Source organism: Anolis carolinensis, chromosome 1 (genome assembly GCF_035594765.1).
Source record: "Anolis carolinensis isolate JA03-04 chromosome 1, rAnoCar3.1.pri, whole genome shotgun sequence".
NCBI classification, from domain to species: Eukaryota; Metazoa; Chordata; class Lepidosauria; order Squamata; family Dactyloidae; genus Anolis; species Anolis carolinensis.
In genome coordinates this window covers 243007052-243025189 of record NC_085841.1, presented here as the reverse complement: position 1 = coordinate 243025189, position 18138 = coordinate 243007052, and the positions used below count along the sequence as shown (strand labels likewise).

Below are 18138 nucleotides of genomic sequence, written 5' to 3'. Positions count from 1 at the left end.
CTTCCATCTGCAGGCTCCACCAAATCTTCTACAGATGGTTGGGAGGATGCTCCAAGTAGTATGGGAAATGATGTATGGGCTGTAGGACAAAAGGGGAATTTTATAAATAAAAAAATTCTCTCTACTTTCTACTTATAGACATCAACAGTTATCAGCCTTCAGTGAATGGAAGAACAAGCATGTGCAAACTACGGAACTTAGCCACCCCTCCCCACACACCCCCCCCCCCCACAATGAAATAAAATAATTTTCCAAAAAGGTTCCATTAAGATGAAGCTATGGCACAGGGGCCCTTGGTGGCACAGTGTGTTAAAGCGCTGAGCTGCTGAACTTGCAGACCAAAAGTTGCCAGGTTCAAATCCCGGGAGCAGAATGAGCACCCGCTGTTAGCCCCAGCTCCTGCCAACCTAGCAGTTTGAAAAAATGCAAATGTGAGTAGATTAATAGGTACTACTCCAGTGGGAAGGTAACGACATTCCATGCAGTCATGCCGGCCACATGACCTGGAGATGTCTATGGACAATGCCGGCTCTTCGGCTTAGAAATGGAGATGAGCACCAACCCCCAGAATCCATCACGACTGAACTTAACGTCAGGGGAAACCTTTACCTTTACCTATGGCACTTAAAGTGTTATCAAAATCTTATAATTGTGGATATACTCTCAGTTTCTTCTAGGTTGTGATATACCCTCAGAATATGGATCTACCCTGAGGGCAGGCATGGTATCGGCTGGGAAATGGTGGCACCCTCTCCGCCAGCAGAAAGCACCGAGAGAAAAAGCCCTCAGACCTCTCATAAAGGCTAAGATCATCAAGAAGAGGGCAAAGAAGTTCATTTGTCACCAATCTGACCACTATGTCAAAATCAAGCGTAACTGGTGCAAGCCAAGATATATTGACAATAGAGTTCGTGAAGATTCAAGGGCCAAACCTTGATGCCCAACATTGGGTATGGTAGCAATAAAAAGACAAAGCATATGCTGCTTTCAGGATTCAATAAGTTTGTGGTATACAATGTCAAAGAACTCGAGGTGCTAATGATGAGCAACAAGTCCTATAGTGCAGAAACTGCACACAATGTCTCGTCCAAGAATCAGAAGGTGATTGTGGAGAGAGCAGCTCAGCTTGCTATCAAAGTCACCAATCCAAATGCCAGACTGTGCAGTGAAGAAAATGAATAAATAGTTGTTTTTATACAACTGTATTTAATAAAGGTATCAAAAACTTTAAAAAAGAATATGAAAATAACTTCAGTTTCTTCTAGAATGTGAAGCATAGCAGGCAAAATTATATCCTAAGCATAGTTATTCTCTAGAATCAATTATGAAGGAAAACTTTAAGGTAATTATTTGTATAATGTCTGTATTGGATAACAGTATTCAGCATGAAAGCATTTCCTTCCCTGTTCCTTTGCTGAGTGCCAAGTTTGGATTGGCTTTTTGAATCCAATACTACAGAAGAATTTGACTGAAGAGAATGTGCAAGAGCTTTTAACATAGCTCCCAATCCATTTAGAGAAGCTATAGTCTTCCACCTGTGCTCTCTTCATATGTAATCGCAAACCACCCTTATCTCCTGCCATGGGAAGAGTTCAGACGGTCAAAGAAACATTCACAGAATAGTCAGAGGAGAAACAGGAGAAGGAACCAGGAGAAAGCAGAGATCTGAAAGTTCCTAAAACCCTTACATATTTAAGGATGATATAAACAAGAAATTTATTTTTTCATATGGAACTTTTCCAGGCAGAGAAGATGGGGTTGTTGAAAATCACAAGAGCTCTGAGATGTATCCCAAGGCATCCTAACCATGCAAGCAGCTGAATGACCTAGAGCACTGTTTTTTTTCTGACCAAAGAATGTTCAGTCTGATTCTTCCAAAAAGAGAAAAATGGTTGCATTCTCTTTCAAAAAATGGCAATTGCACAAATATACATATGCACCATGTTTTATCAGTGGTGGAATAATTGTTTGGTAGTTGTAATATTCTGGATGAATGTTCATCTGTGGCACCTTTGGTTCTGAGAATTCACCAAATGTTTATCTTTACTAGATATTGAAAAAGTGACAAAGGTAGACAATTATAAAATTGTGCCTCACAAAAAAGAGTACTTTTCTCCCTCTCTCAAAATGATGGATGATGGAGCCATCTAATGATGTTTCATAGATTCAGATATGAAAAATGCAAGTGTATTTTCACACAATCCATCCTTAAACAGATGAGTTAACTACTATGTGCCGTGACAGCAAGCAGCCTTCTTATATTTGAAGGAGAATTATATAGTTTGATGGAAGTGTAAGGCTATCAATACATACACAGTATGATGCCCCTGGATTACCCCTGGGATTAAAACTTGCCTCTGAGTACCAAATGGTAGGGCAAAACAATATCTTGCCATCATGTTCTTCTTGTGGCCTTTCCTTAGGCATCTGGTGACCATTTTAAACCACAGGTCATTGTAGAGCATAAAGACGAAAAAGTCTGTCCTTTGTATACATGGGATATGCATTCATGGATTCAGTCATCCACAACTTGACTGAATCCATGGGAGCCCCCGGTGGCGCAGTGAGTTAAATCCTTATGCCGGCAGGACTGATGACTTGAAGGTTGGGTTGCTGACCTGAAGGTTGCCGGTTCAAATCCAACCCGGAGAGAGTGTAGATGAGCTCCCTCTATCAGCCCCAGCTCCATGCGGGGACATGAAAGAAGCCTTCCACAAGGATGGTAAAAACATTAAAACATCTTGGCGTGCCCTGGGCAACGTCCTTGCAGGCAGCCAATTCTCTCACACCAGAAGCGACATGCAATTTCTCAAGTGGCTCCTGACATGAAAAAAAAACCTTGAAAATGTTTGTTTTTTTTAATCATAAAGCCAACCATGATTTTGCAATTTTATATACGAAACACAATTTTACTACCACATTGTATATAATGTGACCTGTGTACCCACATATATAGGTATCCCCATGGGCCTTTGCGGCAAACCCCAGCTGATACTAAGAGCCCTCTACATAGGTATTTGATCCATATAGTCTTGATCCAACTGGTGCTTTCTTAAATTCTCATTAATATTACACTTGACCTATGAGGGAAGAATGCCCAACAACAGAAAAAAAAGAAATTTAACACATCCATGTATCTACTTTGCAGAGAAAGATGCTTTATAATTGTTAATATATAATACTGAGCTTTCTTGGGTTTAAATACATACAAAATGTCTACATGTTTTCATGTAGTAAAATACAGCTATATGCTATGCTGTGGTATGAAGCAAAACAAAGGTGTATGTAGATCTCTTCCTTGGCTCATGGTCCCCTTAATCTATAATTATAATAAAACGAAAACAACATCTTTATAAAGTGCCATCACTGCACTTGACACTTTACAAGTACGAGAACAACAAAGCATTTTCCTATCTTCAGACTTTCCAATTAACTAAAACATGGCACTAAAGGAAGAGGGAATAGCAGGGTGAGAAGGGATTAAGTGCAACAGACACTGCCTCTTCCTTTCTCCCTTTATGGCCAGGGCAGTGGCAGTTGGGATGGAGGGAAAGGCCTTACATCTGGGCCTAGGCACGATGGGATCGGGCTGTGGCACAGGCTGGTTAGCAGCCAGCTGCAATAAATCACTCTGACCAAGAGGTCATGAGTTCGAGGCCAGCCCATGTCGGGGTGAGCACCCGACAATTAAAATAAAAAATAGCCCCTACTTGTTGTTGACCTAAGCAACCCGAAAGATAGTTGCATCTATCAAGTAGGAAATTTAGGTACCACTTATATGTGGGGAGGCTACTTTACGACACCATAAAAATAATTCAGCCACCGTTGGAATGAGGAAGTTGCCATCACAATGGATGATGAAGCAGCTGCTCCCCCTGTGGCTGGAATCAAGCATACCCTCTGGAAGCTGGAGAAGGTTTAAATTGCCTCTGCGTCTGTCTCTGTTCTATGTTTATATGGCATTGAATGTTTGCCTTATATGTGTACAATGTGACCCGCCCTGAGTCCCCTTCGGGGTGAGAAGGGTGGAAGATAAATACTGTAAAAATAAATAAATAAATAAATCTCTCTCCAAGGCCAGAAGGGATTTATCCATCACCTTGGGGACACTGATAGCAATGCACAAATATTTTAAATAAACAATAAATAATAATAGAGAGTGCTAAAAAGGCATGAGACTGCTTTGTTTATTTGGAATGGTCTACTGGCAAAGGAAAATGCCTGTTCAGATTTTCCATTGGTAAATCAAGCTTCTCTTTGTAGTACACTTTTGGTGTAATACAAAGTCAACACATTTTCTTCTTTGCTTTCTCTTCTCCAAAAGGAAAATATTAATGTCACTCTGGATGTCCCACTATTAAGTGAAAGTCTACTTCACTAAGAGCTTTATCATGGGCCAATTTATGGGAACAGGGAGTTAGAACCTCAGAATCAGTTTAATAACCAAGCATAAATTGACATAAACTTGACATACATGTAACACTGATATATGCCTTTTGGGTTATTGTAGCGGGACCAATTCTTTCCTTCAAACATCATAATCAATCCCCCCAAAATGTCTGACTCCCCCATACACATAGCAATTGAATGGGCAGTGGGGAGAGTGGGATGGCAGAGGACCTCCAGCAATACCATCCTCTGAGACTTCTAGATGTCTTCTCCATGGTTTTGGAAAATGTTTTTCTAGTTGTTCATCTGGCTACAGTAAGAGCATCCACTGCTGCACCTTTGTCCCAATCTCTCCATCAGCCAGGGAGGACACATGAGACAGGTGAGTCCTTCAGGAGTTGTGGAAGATCTGTCTATACAGGATGTGAGTCATAACCATTTTGTTACAACTACAATGTACCTAGCCAAATATAGCTTCCACGGGCTCTGGGGAAACTATTTCTTGAGACAATTTCCTCTGACCTTAGGCAGAGTATGAAAGGCACATTCTCAGGAAGCAGCTTATAAAAGGAGCGTAATTTGTTTCATATTAAATTTGATGTTTTAACTGCATCTTTTTTATAGGGATGGAAAGAGATGCTTGTAGCGTGTTCTTGTTTTCTTTGCCTCAAATGTCAAAAAATCTTGACCAATGTTGGGTACTAAGCACTTGATGTGAATGGATTGAGAGCGCCATTTGGTGCTATGCCCATGAGAACAAAATGTCAGGGGTTTGCCCTGACATTTCAGAAAGATAATCTACCTATTAGTGCTGCAGAGTGATCCGGTCTGTCATGTAATGCTTTGTCACATCTGTTATGAAAAACCCCTATAACCAGGCTATGATAAAGGAACAGAGAAGCCCAGAAGTCAGATTTTGCTGTTGAGTCTTTCCGTATCACCCTTCTCTCTGCCTGTCACTTCCCCCTCAGCTTGGCTGTAAGATGAGGATGTTTTCTTGCATTGCCTTCAGTGTGATCTCTTAAAACAGGTTGAAACATTTGTGTTTGATGGTGCAGACATTGTATGAGTTTATATCCGGTTAACATTAAAGGTTGGTGGTGTTGGAGGAAAATTATGAGAATGCCTCGGACTGTGAGAGGATCCAATCATTCCATACTCCAGGAAATAATGCCCAACTCCTCACTGTATGGAAGGATATTAGAGGCAAAGATGAAGTACTTTGGCTACATCATGAGAAGACAGGAAAGCTTGGAGAAGAGAATGATGCTGGGGAAAATGGAAGGAAAAAGGAAGAGGGGCTCATCAAGGGCAAGATGGATGGCTAGTATCCTTGAAGTGACTGGCTTGACCTTGAAGGAGCTGGGGGTAACCACGGCTGACAGGGAGCTCTGGCCTGGGCTGGTCCATGAGGTCACTGAATGAATAAACAACAACAACCTTAAAAGAGCAACTAAATAAATGCTAAGTATGTCATTTGGGAATGGTATAATTTTATCCTTCCTCTCCTGTCTTCCTATTGAGTTGAATGCAAACTACTTTTGCACTTTGAACTAATTTTGCAGCAGTATAGGTAAGCTTAGGACAAAAATGAGAGGATGACAGAAACACAAGAACATTTTAAAAGCATCTTTTAAAAAATGGGATGACAGAAAATTAACCATATATGTGAAATTGAGACAGTTTGCAGTATATTTCAGTAAAATGAAATGTGCTTCAAACCATGTACACAGTTTAAAATGTGAACAGCAAGGAATACGCACATTTTGAAAAAAAGGTTTTAATTAATGGGACAGTATGTACAAAATGTATATATTAAAGTGCATTGAATATTATTGAAATGAGATACTTTTACTAGGGGAACTATATGCATTCCTTTGCAAGAAGAAAATAATGAAATCTCACAACCTGTAATGAAAAAGAACAGGAAGAAAGTTTAAAAAATGCAGTGAAATTTGAGATAGTGAGAATTTCATGTCCTTGAATCACAGCTTGGAATATTTACTTGTTTGGTCTACACCTCCTAAAATTTTGCTGCAAGCATGGCTGCTTTTTTTCTTGGCTGGGGAATTTGGAATGCTGTAGTCCAAAAAGTTACTTTTCACATTTCTGCCCATCACTATGTGTTCATCTGTTATGCAGGTGGCTGGTGTCTCCCATTCCAGTGGCATTATGACCCCCCCCCTTTTTAAGACCAACCATTAAAAAGAGCTATCCAAAGTACTGAATTTATGTGGATGTTTCACTAAAATTGGAGTTAAAATTCAGAGTGGATTCCTCACCCTACTAACTTGGGTGACACCACTTGCCACTATTATTTTAGCCAGGCAAGGGTATAAGGCTAGGCTTGTTTATTTTATCTGAAGACTTCATGACCAGATTTTGACAACAATTCACAAGAATTAAAAAAAAAACTTTTAAATTTGAAGAGCTGCGGGTTTTGATACAGATGTACAAAGAATACCAAATGCACCAAACAACTATGGGTTCCCCTCCCCCATGGTGATGCTATTGATTTCTAGGACTGAGTCAACAGCACTCTACCATGTGAGGTAATCCTATCAATGAAGCAATTCATAATTCCAAAGGAGTTATTACTTGGATGTTATATATAGTCATGAATAAACAGCTTCTACAGTACTTCAGTAGACATAATCCTGTCCTTGATTATTTGGGATGGTTTTACAAGTGTTGCATTGATTTCAGATCTATAGTTAGTTACAATGTTGGTATCTGGATGCTCCAGAGACAATGTAATAAAGTGGATAGCAAGGTAAAGTTTATATCTTGCTCTATCATGGAACTCACAGTGTGATCTTGAATTAGTCAGTCTCAATCTGATTGATTTGCTAGAACTCTTTTGTAAATAAATTCTGGGGGAATTGAAAAGTAGAAAAGGAGAGCCAGGTAAACTACCTTCAAGCTCATTAGGAGAAAGCCAGGTTATAAATACCACACAAATCCCAGATTTGCAAGACAAGTACCCAGAGTTTCACTTGTCTCACTTGTCTGTATCTCACACAATATTTAATCTCTAGGAATGTTCTGATTATGATATGCCTTGCTCAATGGGAAGTTGCTATAATGTAGTTTTGAAGGACTTAGAAAATTTCTAGAAAGGAGATCTCTCCTGGAATTTTCTGGGTCATTAAGGTTGACTGTCATTTGACAGCATTCTCTCTCCCCCCCCCCCCCCAACTTTGCTGTTAGAGCAACTGGAGTCATCGATAGAATAAAATTTCTTGCATGTCAATATTTCTGCTTATTTCTCTCATCTAGACCCCATATTTTTCCTAATTATCATTGGAACTTTATGGTCATAAATACCTTGCAAGTAAACCACATGACCCTGGTATCTTCCTTGGGGACTATGATAATTATTTTTTCCCTCACCCCACCTTCTCAGTCTCTTCTCAACTGATTTCTCTCTCCTCCTCCTTTAATCTCTAGCCATGTTGTTTGCATATTCCATTGAAAGGTGGTGAGTTACTTATTCTTTTCATTAGCTAGGATGTAGATTTTTCGTGCATACGTAAATGAAAAACTATTAGTAAACTTTTATATTTGTAACCTACAACTGCTTGTCTTGTTTGTTTTTAGAGTCAGCAAGGGAACTCAAGAAAGCAATGCAGATAAATTAAGGCACAATTTATCTGCTACTTTGATAAATGATGGCTAATTCCTAACAGTCTGTTTTCATACTTTTCCCAAAAAAGGGCTACCACCTTGGGAAACACCATTTCCCTACAACTTTATGGTAACTTCCCATGGAAGTCATTCAAAAGGACTTGCTACTATCCACAATTTTCTGTTTCTATTGTAAGTTCAGGAACATATTCTCCATGGTGCCATGCATAACTAATAAATAATGGATGCAAAATTGGGAGAATACCAAATTTCCAAAGTGAATTTTATTAGACTTAATCCTCACAAATTAACTAGGGTACTCTCTACTGGAAAAGTTACATTTAAGAAAAATAAAAACAACAATACACTGAGAGTATCTAGAACTGAGCTGTGATAGGTTGCTATTCTTGATACCAGAGCATCATCAGACTAGTGCTGCATTATGGATAATTTCCATATGCCATTGTATTACAGTTCCTAAAAAATAATCTTCCAAGTTCTGAAATCATAGTACATTGCTGCTCTCAGATGCTAAGCTTAAAGCAGATCAATAAACTACCAAGAGTCAGCAGATGCAAATTACTGTCAGCTGAGATGCTTTCCAGGTAGATAAATCTGGAACTGAACACTTGCATGAACCTACGTATGTCAAGCACTTTGAAGTCAGTTACACCCATAGAAGGCCTTCACAGATGGAATGAATCTGGAGCCAAAACTGGATTTTGTCCAGATATTGCTTTAACCACATGAACTGAGAGGGTTTTACATTTTAATACCACACTTTAATGTTTAAAATCTTAGGATCTTAAGATAATAGAGATTTATATAAACAATAAGCATGTCTATTATCCAAAGAAGAGCAACACAGGTTCACCCATCTAATTCTCATTTACAGGACAATTTTTGGTTGTGGAATAATCAAATTTATTTTTGAAAAATTATTTTATTTACATATTTTATATTTCTACACATTTTATTGTTTATTTTTTTTTCAAATAGCTTGCCATTTTAACAAAATGTGGATAAAATAACCCATAGTGCAAATGTTCAAAAATTAAATAAACAATCCTACTGAAAACACTAATTTAAAGCTATTTCAAAACACTTAAAGCAGTAACAAAGATAAAAATACAATAGCCCGTTATCTAAATGAAAAAGAGTTGTTCTCCAGGAAAGAAGATTCCACCTGAACATTAGGAAGAACTTCCTGACTGTAAGAGCTATTCAACAGTGGAACTTTTTGCCTCGGAGTGGGTGGAGGCTCCTGTTTTGGGGGCTTTTAAACAGAGTCTGGATGATCATCTGTCAGGGGTACCTTGAATGTGCTTTTCCTGCATGACAAGCGGGGTTCGACTAGATGTCCTATGTGGTCTCTTCCAACTCTATGATTCTATGAGAGAATGTCCCAAACACACAGAGCAACAGTGAGAGAATTCATGTATTTATAGAAGTTGGAGCCCTTTGAATGGCAGTCTGGTGAAGGATGAGGAGCAAAAACGATGTTCAGAAATGAATTGAAGAGTACAAGAGCAAAAGGTAGATAAGGCCAGTGAGGGCTTTAAAGGCAAGGCGAACGTTATGTGTGGAGGGCGCAACTTTCAAAATGAATCTTCTATCCAGCATATGAATTGTGGACCTAAGCAATGACTCTTAAAAGATGGGGTAAGGACAAAAACTCTGTAGTGGATCTGGGAGGAGACAGGAACCTTCATTTTGTTTGTCTTTAAAAAGAACACTCTTAGTCTGATTCTGAATCATTGTTATTTTTGCTGTCATATTATTGACAATTACTATGTGTGTGTATGTGTGTGTGTAAAAAAAAACCCAAACATCTGAGTCAATTTATCCATGGGTCAGTGTAAGTATATCATCAGTAATCACAGAAGGAACCATCCCCTTCTCCATACAGAATGGTAAAATGTGAGAGCTTTGAGCATCCTAGTAGAACCCCAAATAAGCACTAATCCCCTCTGCTCTCTCTGCTGCCTCTTGCTTTTTAATATCCAGATGTGGAAACAGTGGCAATGGCCAGGGTCAGCTGCCTCCCCTCCCACGAGGTGACATTGGTATCCACAGATAATAACAAAATCCATAATGTTTGCAACCAAATCTGTACATGAGTAACTTATACATGAGTATATATGGTACATGCTTGAACTTTGCTATGCCTTCCTGTTCTCTGACCTGACCTGTTAGTGTGGAAATTCACAGTATAGGTACTTACCTGGCTTGCCTTATTTGAAAAGGTGCATAGATGTTTTCAGGAATTGCTTTATACGTTGAGTGGGAGCACTTGTATTCCTCAAACAGTGCATTACTCACTAACCAACACGCTGCTCGCAAAGCCAAACCAATGGTCTATGAAACCAGAAGCAGAGTCCGGCTGCACTCTCTTCTTTAAATAAAATAAAATAAAATAAAAATACATATTGAGAGGTGTTGAGAAATGCATGGAGCTGAGAGTGACAAGAAAAAGCACCCCATTCATCCAGCATTTCCAGGCGGAGGGTCTAGAACTGAGCCAACTTTGGCGATGTTCTCTGTGTAACTGTATATTATACAAATGTTATTGGAAGGCCAAATTTAGGCATTGCAAGAGGAGGAGGGGTTAAGGGAGAAGGGGAAGAGGGGGAAAAATGAAAATACCTTGCAAGATAAATTGGCCTGTTTGGGAACCAGATCTCAAGCTTTGCCTTGTTGTTGTCTTTTAACGGATGTTGGAGTTGCTCCCAAAGCTCAATCAGGCCATTGAGAGCAATAGGGGAAAACCAACATAGTTCTTTCCTCCTGTTGTGTACAAAGGCCTGAGCTTGTCTTCCAGCTGGTTTGGGAAAGATCAGTCCAGGCAGCTCAACACTGTTGGATAGTGTTTCACTTAGTGTTCCTTAATTCAGGAAATTCCTTCTACATAGAATTGTGTGATGAAGACTTCCTAAGTGTTTGCTAAAGAATGTCCGTGTCTTACAGATTGATGGGGATAAACACTTTACCTTTTGTGAATTGAGATTGCATTGTCAAAGGTGTCTTTCATACTCTCCTGCATTTATACATTGCAAGGGAACAGTGATAATACTATTAGGTAAAGCAGGCAGTCACTTCTGGTAACAGATGTTGGTGTCACAAAATAACAAAACACCTGTTTAATATTTAATTCATAATCACTGTTTTTATGGATGTTTTCAGGGATGGAGAGAATTTCCTGTGGGTTTTCTTCCCTCAAGACCCAAAATAATTTAGATGGCTTTGGTGTGTGTGTGTATATATATATATATCTGTGTAGCATATATACCATTTGCTGCTCTGCTTCAAGTGGCTGGCCTTAGTGATAAACCAATTCCATAGTGGGATTTGTAAGGGCTTTTTTTAGTGAGAATGATAGTGGCATGTGGTCAGGGCCGGTTGATACTAGGCGGCCGCTGACGCGGCCGCCTCGGGCGCTGGCTGCTAGGGGCGCTGTCGAGGCGTCGACAGCGACCCGTAGCGCCACCGACGCCTCCGGTGTTGGCGCGGGCCCGCGGGGCTTCAATCCCCGCGCCCGCGCCAAGCACCTAGGCCATTTTGCCCTTAGTAACAAACTAAGGGCAAAAATGGCCTATCTGTGCTGTGCGCATGCGCACAGCCAGATAAGCCATTTTTGCCCTTAGTTTGTTACTAAGGGCAAAATGGCCTAGCTGTGCTGTGCGCACGCGCACAGCACAGCTAGGCCATTCAGGCCTTACTTCCTGGTCGCGGCCGGCGACCGCCCGGGCGATCGCCGGCCGCGACCAGGAAGTCAGGCCCGAATGGGCTATCTGCGCTGTGCGCACGGGCACAGCGCAGATAGCCCATTCGGGCCTGACTTCCTGGTCGCGGCCGGCGATCGCCCGGGCGGTCGCCGGCCGCGACCAGGAAGTCAGGCCCGAATGGCCTAGCTGTGCTGTGCGCGTGCGCACAGCACAGCTAGGCCATTTTGCCCTTAGTAACAAACTAAGGGCAAAAATGGCTTATCTGGCTGTGCGCATGCGCACTGCCAGATAGGCCATTTTTGCCCTTAGTTTGTTGACTAAGGGCAAAATGGCCTAGCTGTGCTGTGCGCATGCGCACAGCACAGCTAGGCCATTCGGGCCTTACTTCCTGGTCGCGGCCAGGGCACGGGGGGCGGGGCCAACTCTGGCCCCGCCCCCCGCACTATTCGCCCTGGCCCCGCCTCCCACACAGCGTGGGAGGCGGGGCCAGGGCACGCTGGGCGGGGCCAGGGCGTGGGAGGCGGGGCCGGTGGCGGGGGCGCTTTTTAGCCCCCCGCTTAACATTTAAAAATATCTCCGGCCGGCCCTGCATGTGGTAGTGTCATAATCTAGCATTGGCAATTGGTTTTGCTCTGACAGAGTCAGAGGTGGTAACTTTGCTTTTCCAAGAGAGGAAGAGCTCTGCTTTGTGTCCCTATGAATTCCTGCAGCTTTGTATCTTGATTCTAGTTCCAGCCTCATTTTTGTTTCTGTATTTCCAGTTGAATGTTCCAGTAATTTTGCAATTTGGATTTCTGTTCCAGTCAATACCCTCTCCTTGTATTCCAGTATTGACTCTGTACCTTGGTTTCCCTGTTTTCTAGCTTGACTCATGCCTTGGATCATTCCTTGATATCTTGTTCAGATTATTCGTGACCCCTGTCTTGGGACTCACTTTGATATCCGGTTTGGACTATGTTCTTTGAATGACTTTTATAGACTCTTGCTTCAAGATTTTCAAGGACAGTAGAGTCTCACTTATCCAAGCTAAACGGGCCAGCAGAAGCTTGGATAAGCGAATATCTTGGATAATAAGGAGGGATTAAGGAAAAGCCTATTAGACATCAAATTAGGTTATGATTTTACAAACTAAGCCCAAAACATCATGTTATACAACAAATTTGACAGAAAAAGTAGTTCAATACACAGTAATGTTATGTTGTAATTACTGTATTTACGAATTTAGCACCAAAATATCATGATATATTGAAAACATTGACTACAAAAATGGCTTGGACAATCCAGAAGCTTGAATAAGCGAGGCTTGGATTAGTGAGACTCTACTGTACTTTGTTCTTCTGAATTCAAACGCATTTTATTGACTTAAACTTTGATTTGCTATTGCTTGCATATAATCTTCAATAAACAACTTGCTTGCTTTTATCCTGGGACTCCAGTGTGGTTTTGAGGTGCCTGTGCAACCTAGGGGTGCAACAATTTTGTACTTTAGCTCCCACAATTTCTAACAGCTCGTAAGGTGGCTGGGATTTTTGGGTGTTGAAGCCCAAAACACCCGGAGAACCAAAGGTTGAGAACCACTGGCTTAGATTATGACACACAACAGAAGGATATATCTAGACTATAGAATTAAGGCTGTTTGACATCACTTTAATTGCCATAGCTCAATGCTATGGAAATCCTGGGAGATGTAATTTTACAAGGTCTTTAGCCTGCCAAAAACAATGCTGGTACCTCATGGCACTGAGCCATGACAATTAAAGTGTTGTTAAGCTGCATTAATTATTTAATGTAGATCAGTGGTTCTCAACCTGTGGTCCCCAGATGTTTTTGGACTACTATTCCCAGAAATCCCAACCAGTTTACCAGCTGTTAGGATTTCTGGGAGTTGAAGGCCAAAACATCTGAGGACCCCAGGTTGAGAACCACTGGTTTAGATGCACCCAAAGATAATAAATGATAGTGGGTCCAATAACTTTCAATGTGTGTTGGAACAAAATGTAGTCAGACATAAGATCTCTTTGTTAAGCAGGCTTTGTTCAAACAATGACCCACTTAGTGAATATTGTGGACACTCATGGATGCTCCAACAACAATATCATATCAGTGCTGTCATACTCTCCACATGAAGTCAACAAGGTATGTGTGCAACTATGGATTCTCCTCTGAGTATAGCTATGGAGATTGGTCTGATAAGTTTCTCGATTTCATTTTTTTTTTGTACTGGACAAGGTATCTTTCACTGAAACTTGTTTGCCACTACTAACCTCCCCCTTCAGGAAACCTTTTAATTTCTCAGGAAATCTATGTTTCTGTGGAACAGTTTTAAAGCCTGTTTTGTAAGAGAAAATGATGTATGATGTTGACTTGGTTTGTAGATGTACTCTTGCTCTATGTTCTATATCAGTAGTTCCCAACCTTAGGTTTTCCAGTTGCTTGGGACTTAAGCTCCCAAAAATCCCAGCCAGCTTACCAGCTATTAAGAATTGTGGGAGCTGAAGTCCAAAACACCTGAAGAAGCAAAGGTTGAGAACCACTGCTCTATACAAACTCATCTGGTATCAACATGGTACCAACATTATTGGTCCTGTTCACCTGAGCATCAGTCCCACTGAATACAGCTAGACTCAGTTCAGAATACACACATATACTAACCTGCTCCCAAATACAACTTGCACCACTTTTTACCATGGATATAAATAGGACCTGGGTTCAACTTAAAATATTTATTTCCCCCACTATATTGTGGAGTTTCAGGGCAGCATGCACATAAAACACTAGAGATAATGTTAAACACTGATTGAGAAAGGCAATATTTATTTTAAGCATCTGTGTTTTATAGAACTTGAGAGTTATGCAGACAGCAACAAAATTTTCATGAGCAATACCTAATGCCTACGTGGTAATCCGTATGTGAGGTCTATATTACCAGCACAGAATGTAGTCAGAGATTGTTTGTTGTTTAAAAGGATGTTCTCAGAGCCTGGTACTGTGTGTAACTATAACATCTGATTGTTGGCCTTGGCCATATATTACTGTTACAGCATTTTTTACATAACACAAATGACAAAGCTCAGCAAACAATACACGCCATGGGGAGATATCAGTTATTGTCAAGATGGAGTTTATAAGCATCATTAAAGCAGATCAGCATACAATTGGATCTTTTATTCTTATTTTACTTAACAATTTCAGTTCTTGGATAAACATACATGGGGTATTTGTTTAGAAATATTTCAGATATATACAGATATTTCCTAGATGCTTATGAAAAGCAATAACATAAACAAATAGCATCCCCAGCATTCCAAAATTTGTATTATGTGTTGGAAGGGAGGGAGGGAGGGAGGAAGGGAGGGAGGGAGGGGAAAGAAAAGGAAATAATATATATTTTTCTTTCCTCCTTGGATATTCATTTGTCACAACATGAGAAAATACCCCCAATTTCTATTACCAAAGTTTGATGCCCACATAACCTTTTATTTTATGGAACATACAGAGTTAGAGTTTCTGAGAAAAATCAGCAACTTCTCTATTTCTTCCCTTGGCAACTCAAGCCTTCATTCAAGTTGGGCACAAGTCCTTTCCTCCTCTCCCCACCGTGCACCTTCTTGGTTATCAATTACAAATGTGACTCCATTAATCTTCTTGAAAGGAAAATATTTTGGATACAATGGCAATTCAAAAAATTCTTCTGAGGAGATGACATGCAAGTGTAGACTATGGTGTAGGAAAAAGGGCCCATGGGAAATGTGCAATGACAGCTTACAAATGCCCGGGAAGATTGATGGGATATTTTGGTCATATTGTAAGGCTACCCTTTCCTGTGTACTCAAATAGGTCTTTTGCTAGCCATGATCTATAACTTCATTAAGTGTATTATTCTTGGCTGGGGCTCTGAAGCAGAATGCTCAATTTTTCACTCAATTTCCCTTCTTTCCTGAGAGCTTACTTCCTTAACAATTAATATAGTACTTTATTTTTCAGGAATCCATCACCAGAAAGCAGGCTATAAACATGAGAGTTGGTGTGGTCTAACAGTCAGACAACTTGGTGATGATGTAGAAGACCTTCATTTCAGACTGGGACCTTAAAGAAGCTAGTTGCTTGACTGTACCATGGGAATAACAGTAGCCAAGCTGTTCTGAATCTGAAAAGAATACTGACTGTAAAACACTTTGATTATTTTAAAAACTGCATAAATGAAATGTTGCTGTTTATTATGAAAGACCACAGCTGTCAACATTGGTTGACATAAAAATAAGTAAATTTCATAAATCAGTATCAATTTTACCTCTGTATTTCTGTTTAAAACTAAACGAAATGCCCCCCATTATGGTTGCCTAACTTCTTCCCACCCAAAAAAACTCCACATTACTCATATTGTTATTAGGTTTTTTTCATTTAACAAACAATTTACAAGCCACCTTTCTCCTGGAGTGGGATTCAAGGTGGCTCATAAAAGGAACAAATTAAAAACCCCAAATAAAAATGCAAAAACTACTGAAATGGGTGCATTAAAACAAAGTAATTTTTAATCCAGCATATAGCAGTTGAAATATTATTTATAATTATAATAAAATCTGTTTCCAAAGCCAGAAACAGAACTCTACTATAAGTAGAACTGATAACAAAGGCTTTTTTTGGTTATTAAATATTTTCTCTGGAGTTGACAGAGATATTGTAATTGGGTTCTAGTTGAAGATATAAAAAGGTATGAGTGTAAGAGGTTGCCCTCAAAGTTGCTACCATGAAATCACTATATTGTCCAGCCACCTCCCTGGGTCAACAACACCTGTTGAGTGGAAATGCTTACATGCACTACTGAACTCTCAGAAGTAATATATCCAATAGCTGATAAACCAATAGTACTATCGACTTTAACTGGCACCAATGACTCACCAGGTTTTCAGACAGGAGTCTTCCTAATACTATCTGGAATGGCTGATATTCAAATTCATATTTCTCAGCTAAGGACTAATGAGACCTGATCCTACTTGCCTTCTGAAATGTTTGGGAGTATTGGAGTTGTATTGTGATATAATGCAGCCTCTTATATCTGATTTAATGCTCTGGTGCCTGGTTCATGGGGACTAACGTGACAAGAGTAAAGTGACCCTTTTGAGTGGGCAAAAAGGAGCAATTGCATAAAGTCACACACAGTGATCACATTCAACTCTATATCTTCTTTCCATTTAATCTCGGGCAATCATATATTGTAAATAATGAACTAGATAAGAATGAGAAAGCTGAAGCTTGATCCAAGACAGAGATACACCTGGTCAATTAGAAGACAGATCAGGGAAAAGGGATTCAGTAAATACACATTCACTGAAATTAAAAGTTCATAGCTTGGGCATACCTCAGAATTCAACTATGAAGTGTACTCACACATGCAGAGCCACTGAACTTATTATGCTGTTCAAGGAAGTGTCCAGTCTTGTTACAGTAACACATGCCTTGATTTCACCCTATCTGGATTACTGTGTCACATTACACACTGGAAATTGTTCAGAAGTTGCAATGTGTTCAGCTGGATTGCTGACTGAAGAGTTGTTATGTGGAGTATATAGTGCATATACTCATGTATACGTTGAAGGCAGATTTTGAGGTCAACATTATGGATTTTGATGCAACTTGTGCATTAATAAAGGCTTGTTCCATAGAAAGGGGAAAGCACCAATGCCACCTTGAGGGCCAAAATCCCCAGGGCACCGGCATTTTCCTGTCCAGGCATTTATAAAAGGCCAGAAGCTGGTTTCTCCCCCTTCATCTGAGTCCATTTTTTCTTCCTGTTGGCTCCTTATCGGCTCCTTTCTTCCCTCTTTCTTCTTTAGTTTAAAATAGTGATTTTTTGAGGTTGATTTTTGACTAAAATATCTAGACTTATACATGAGTTCATAGGTACAGTACTCTCATTAACTCATGGATAAATTCATCCAGATTTTTTGGGTTGATTTTTTGGACTAGAATTTCTAGACTTATACATGGAGCAACTCCACTGTTGAAATAAAGACGCTTCACTGGCCACTAGTCTATCTCTAGGCACAATTCAAGGCTATAAAACCACATACAGTTTAGGCTTAGACTTCCTGAAATCCTATATCTCTTCAGATGAGCTTTTCTGAATCTTCAGGATGTGGAGAGCTTTCTCTTGGTTCTACTGCCATCAAGAGCACCTGGTGAGGATATGGGAGATTTCTCGGGATGGATCTACACTGCCATATAGTCCAGTTCAAAGCAGACAATCTAGATTGAGTAACTGAATTATATGGCAGTGTAGATGGGGCCTCAGTGGCTGCTCCAAGCTTTGAGACAGATTTTCCCCACTCTAGTCTGTTTCTATTAGCAGGTAAATTTCAATTTATACCGATGTATAAATCATTCCCTTTCTTGTGGT

General features: G+C 40.1%; 1 pseudogene; it reads left to right on the top strand.

The window, feature by feature from the left end:
* The first annotated feature begins 721 nt into the window (after positions 1-721).
* LOC107982872 (large ribosomal subunit protein eL32-like) lies at positions 722-1225 on the top strand (annotated as a pseudogene).
* Positions 1226-18138: the final 16913 nt, after the last annotated feature.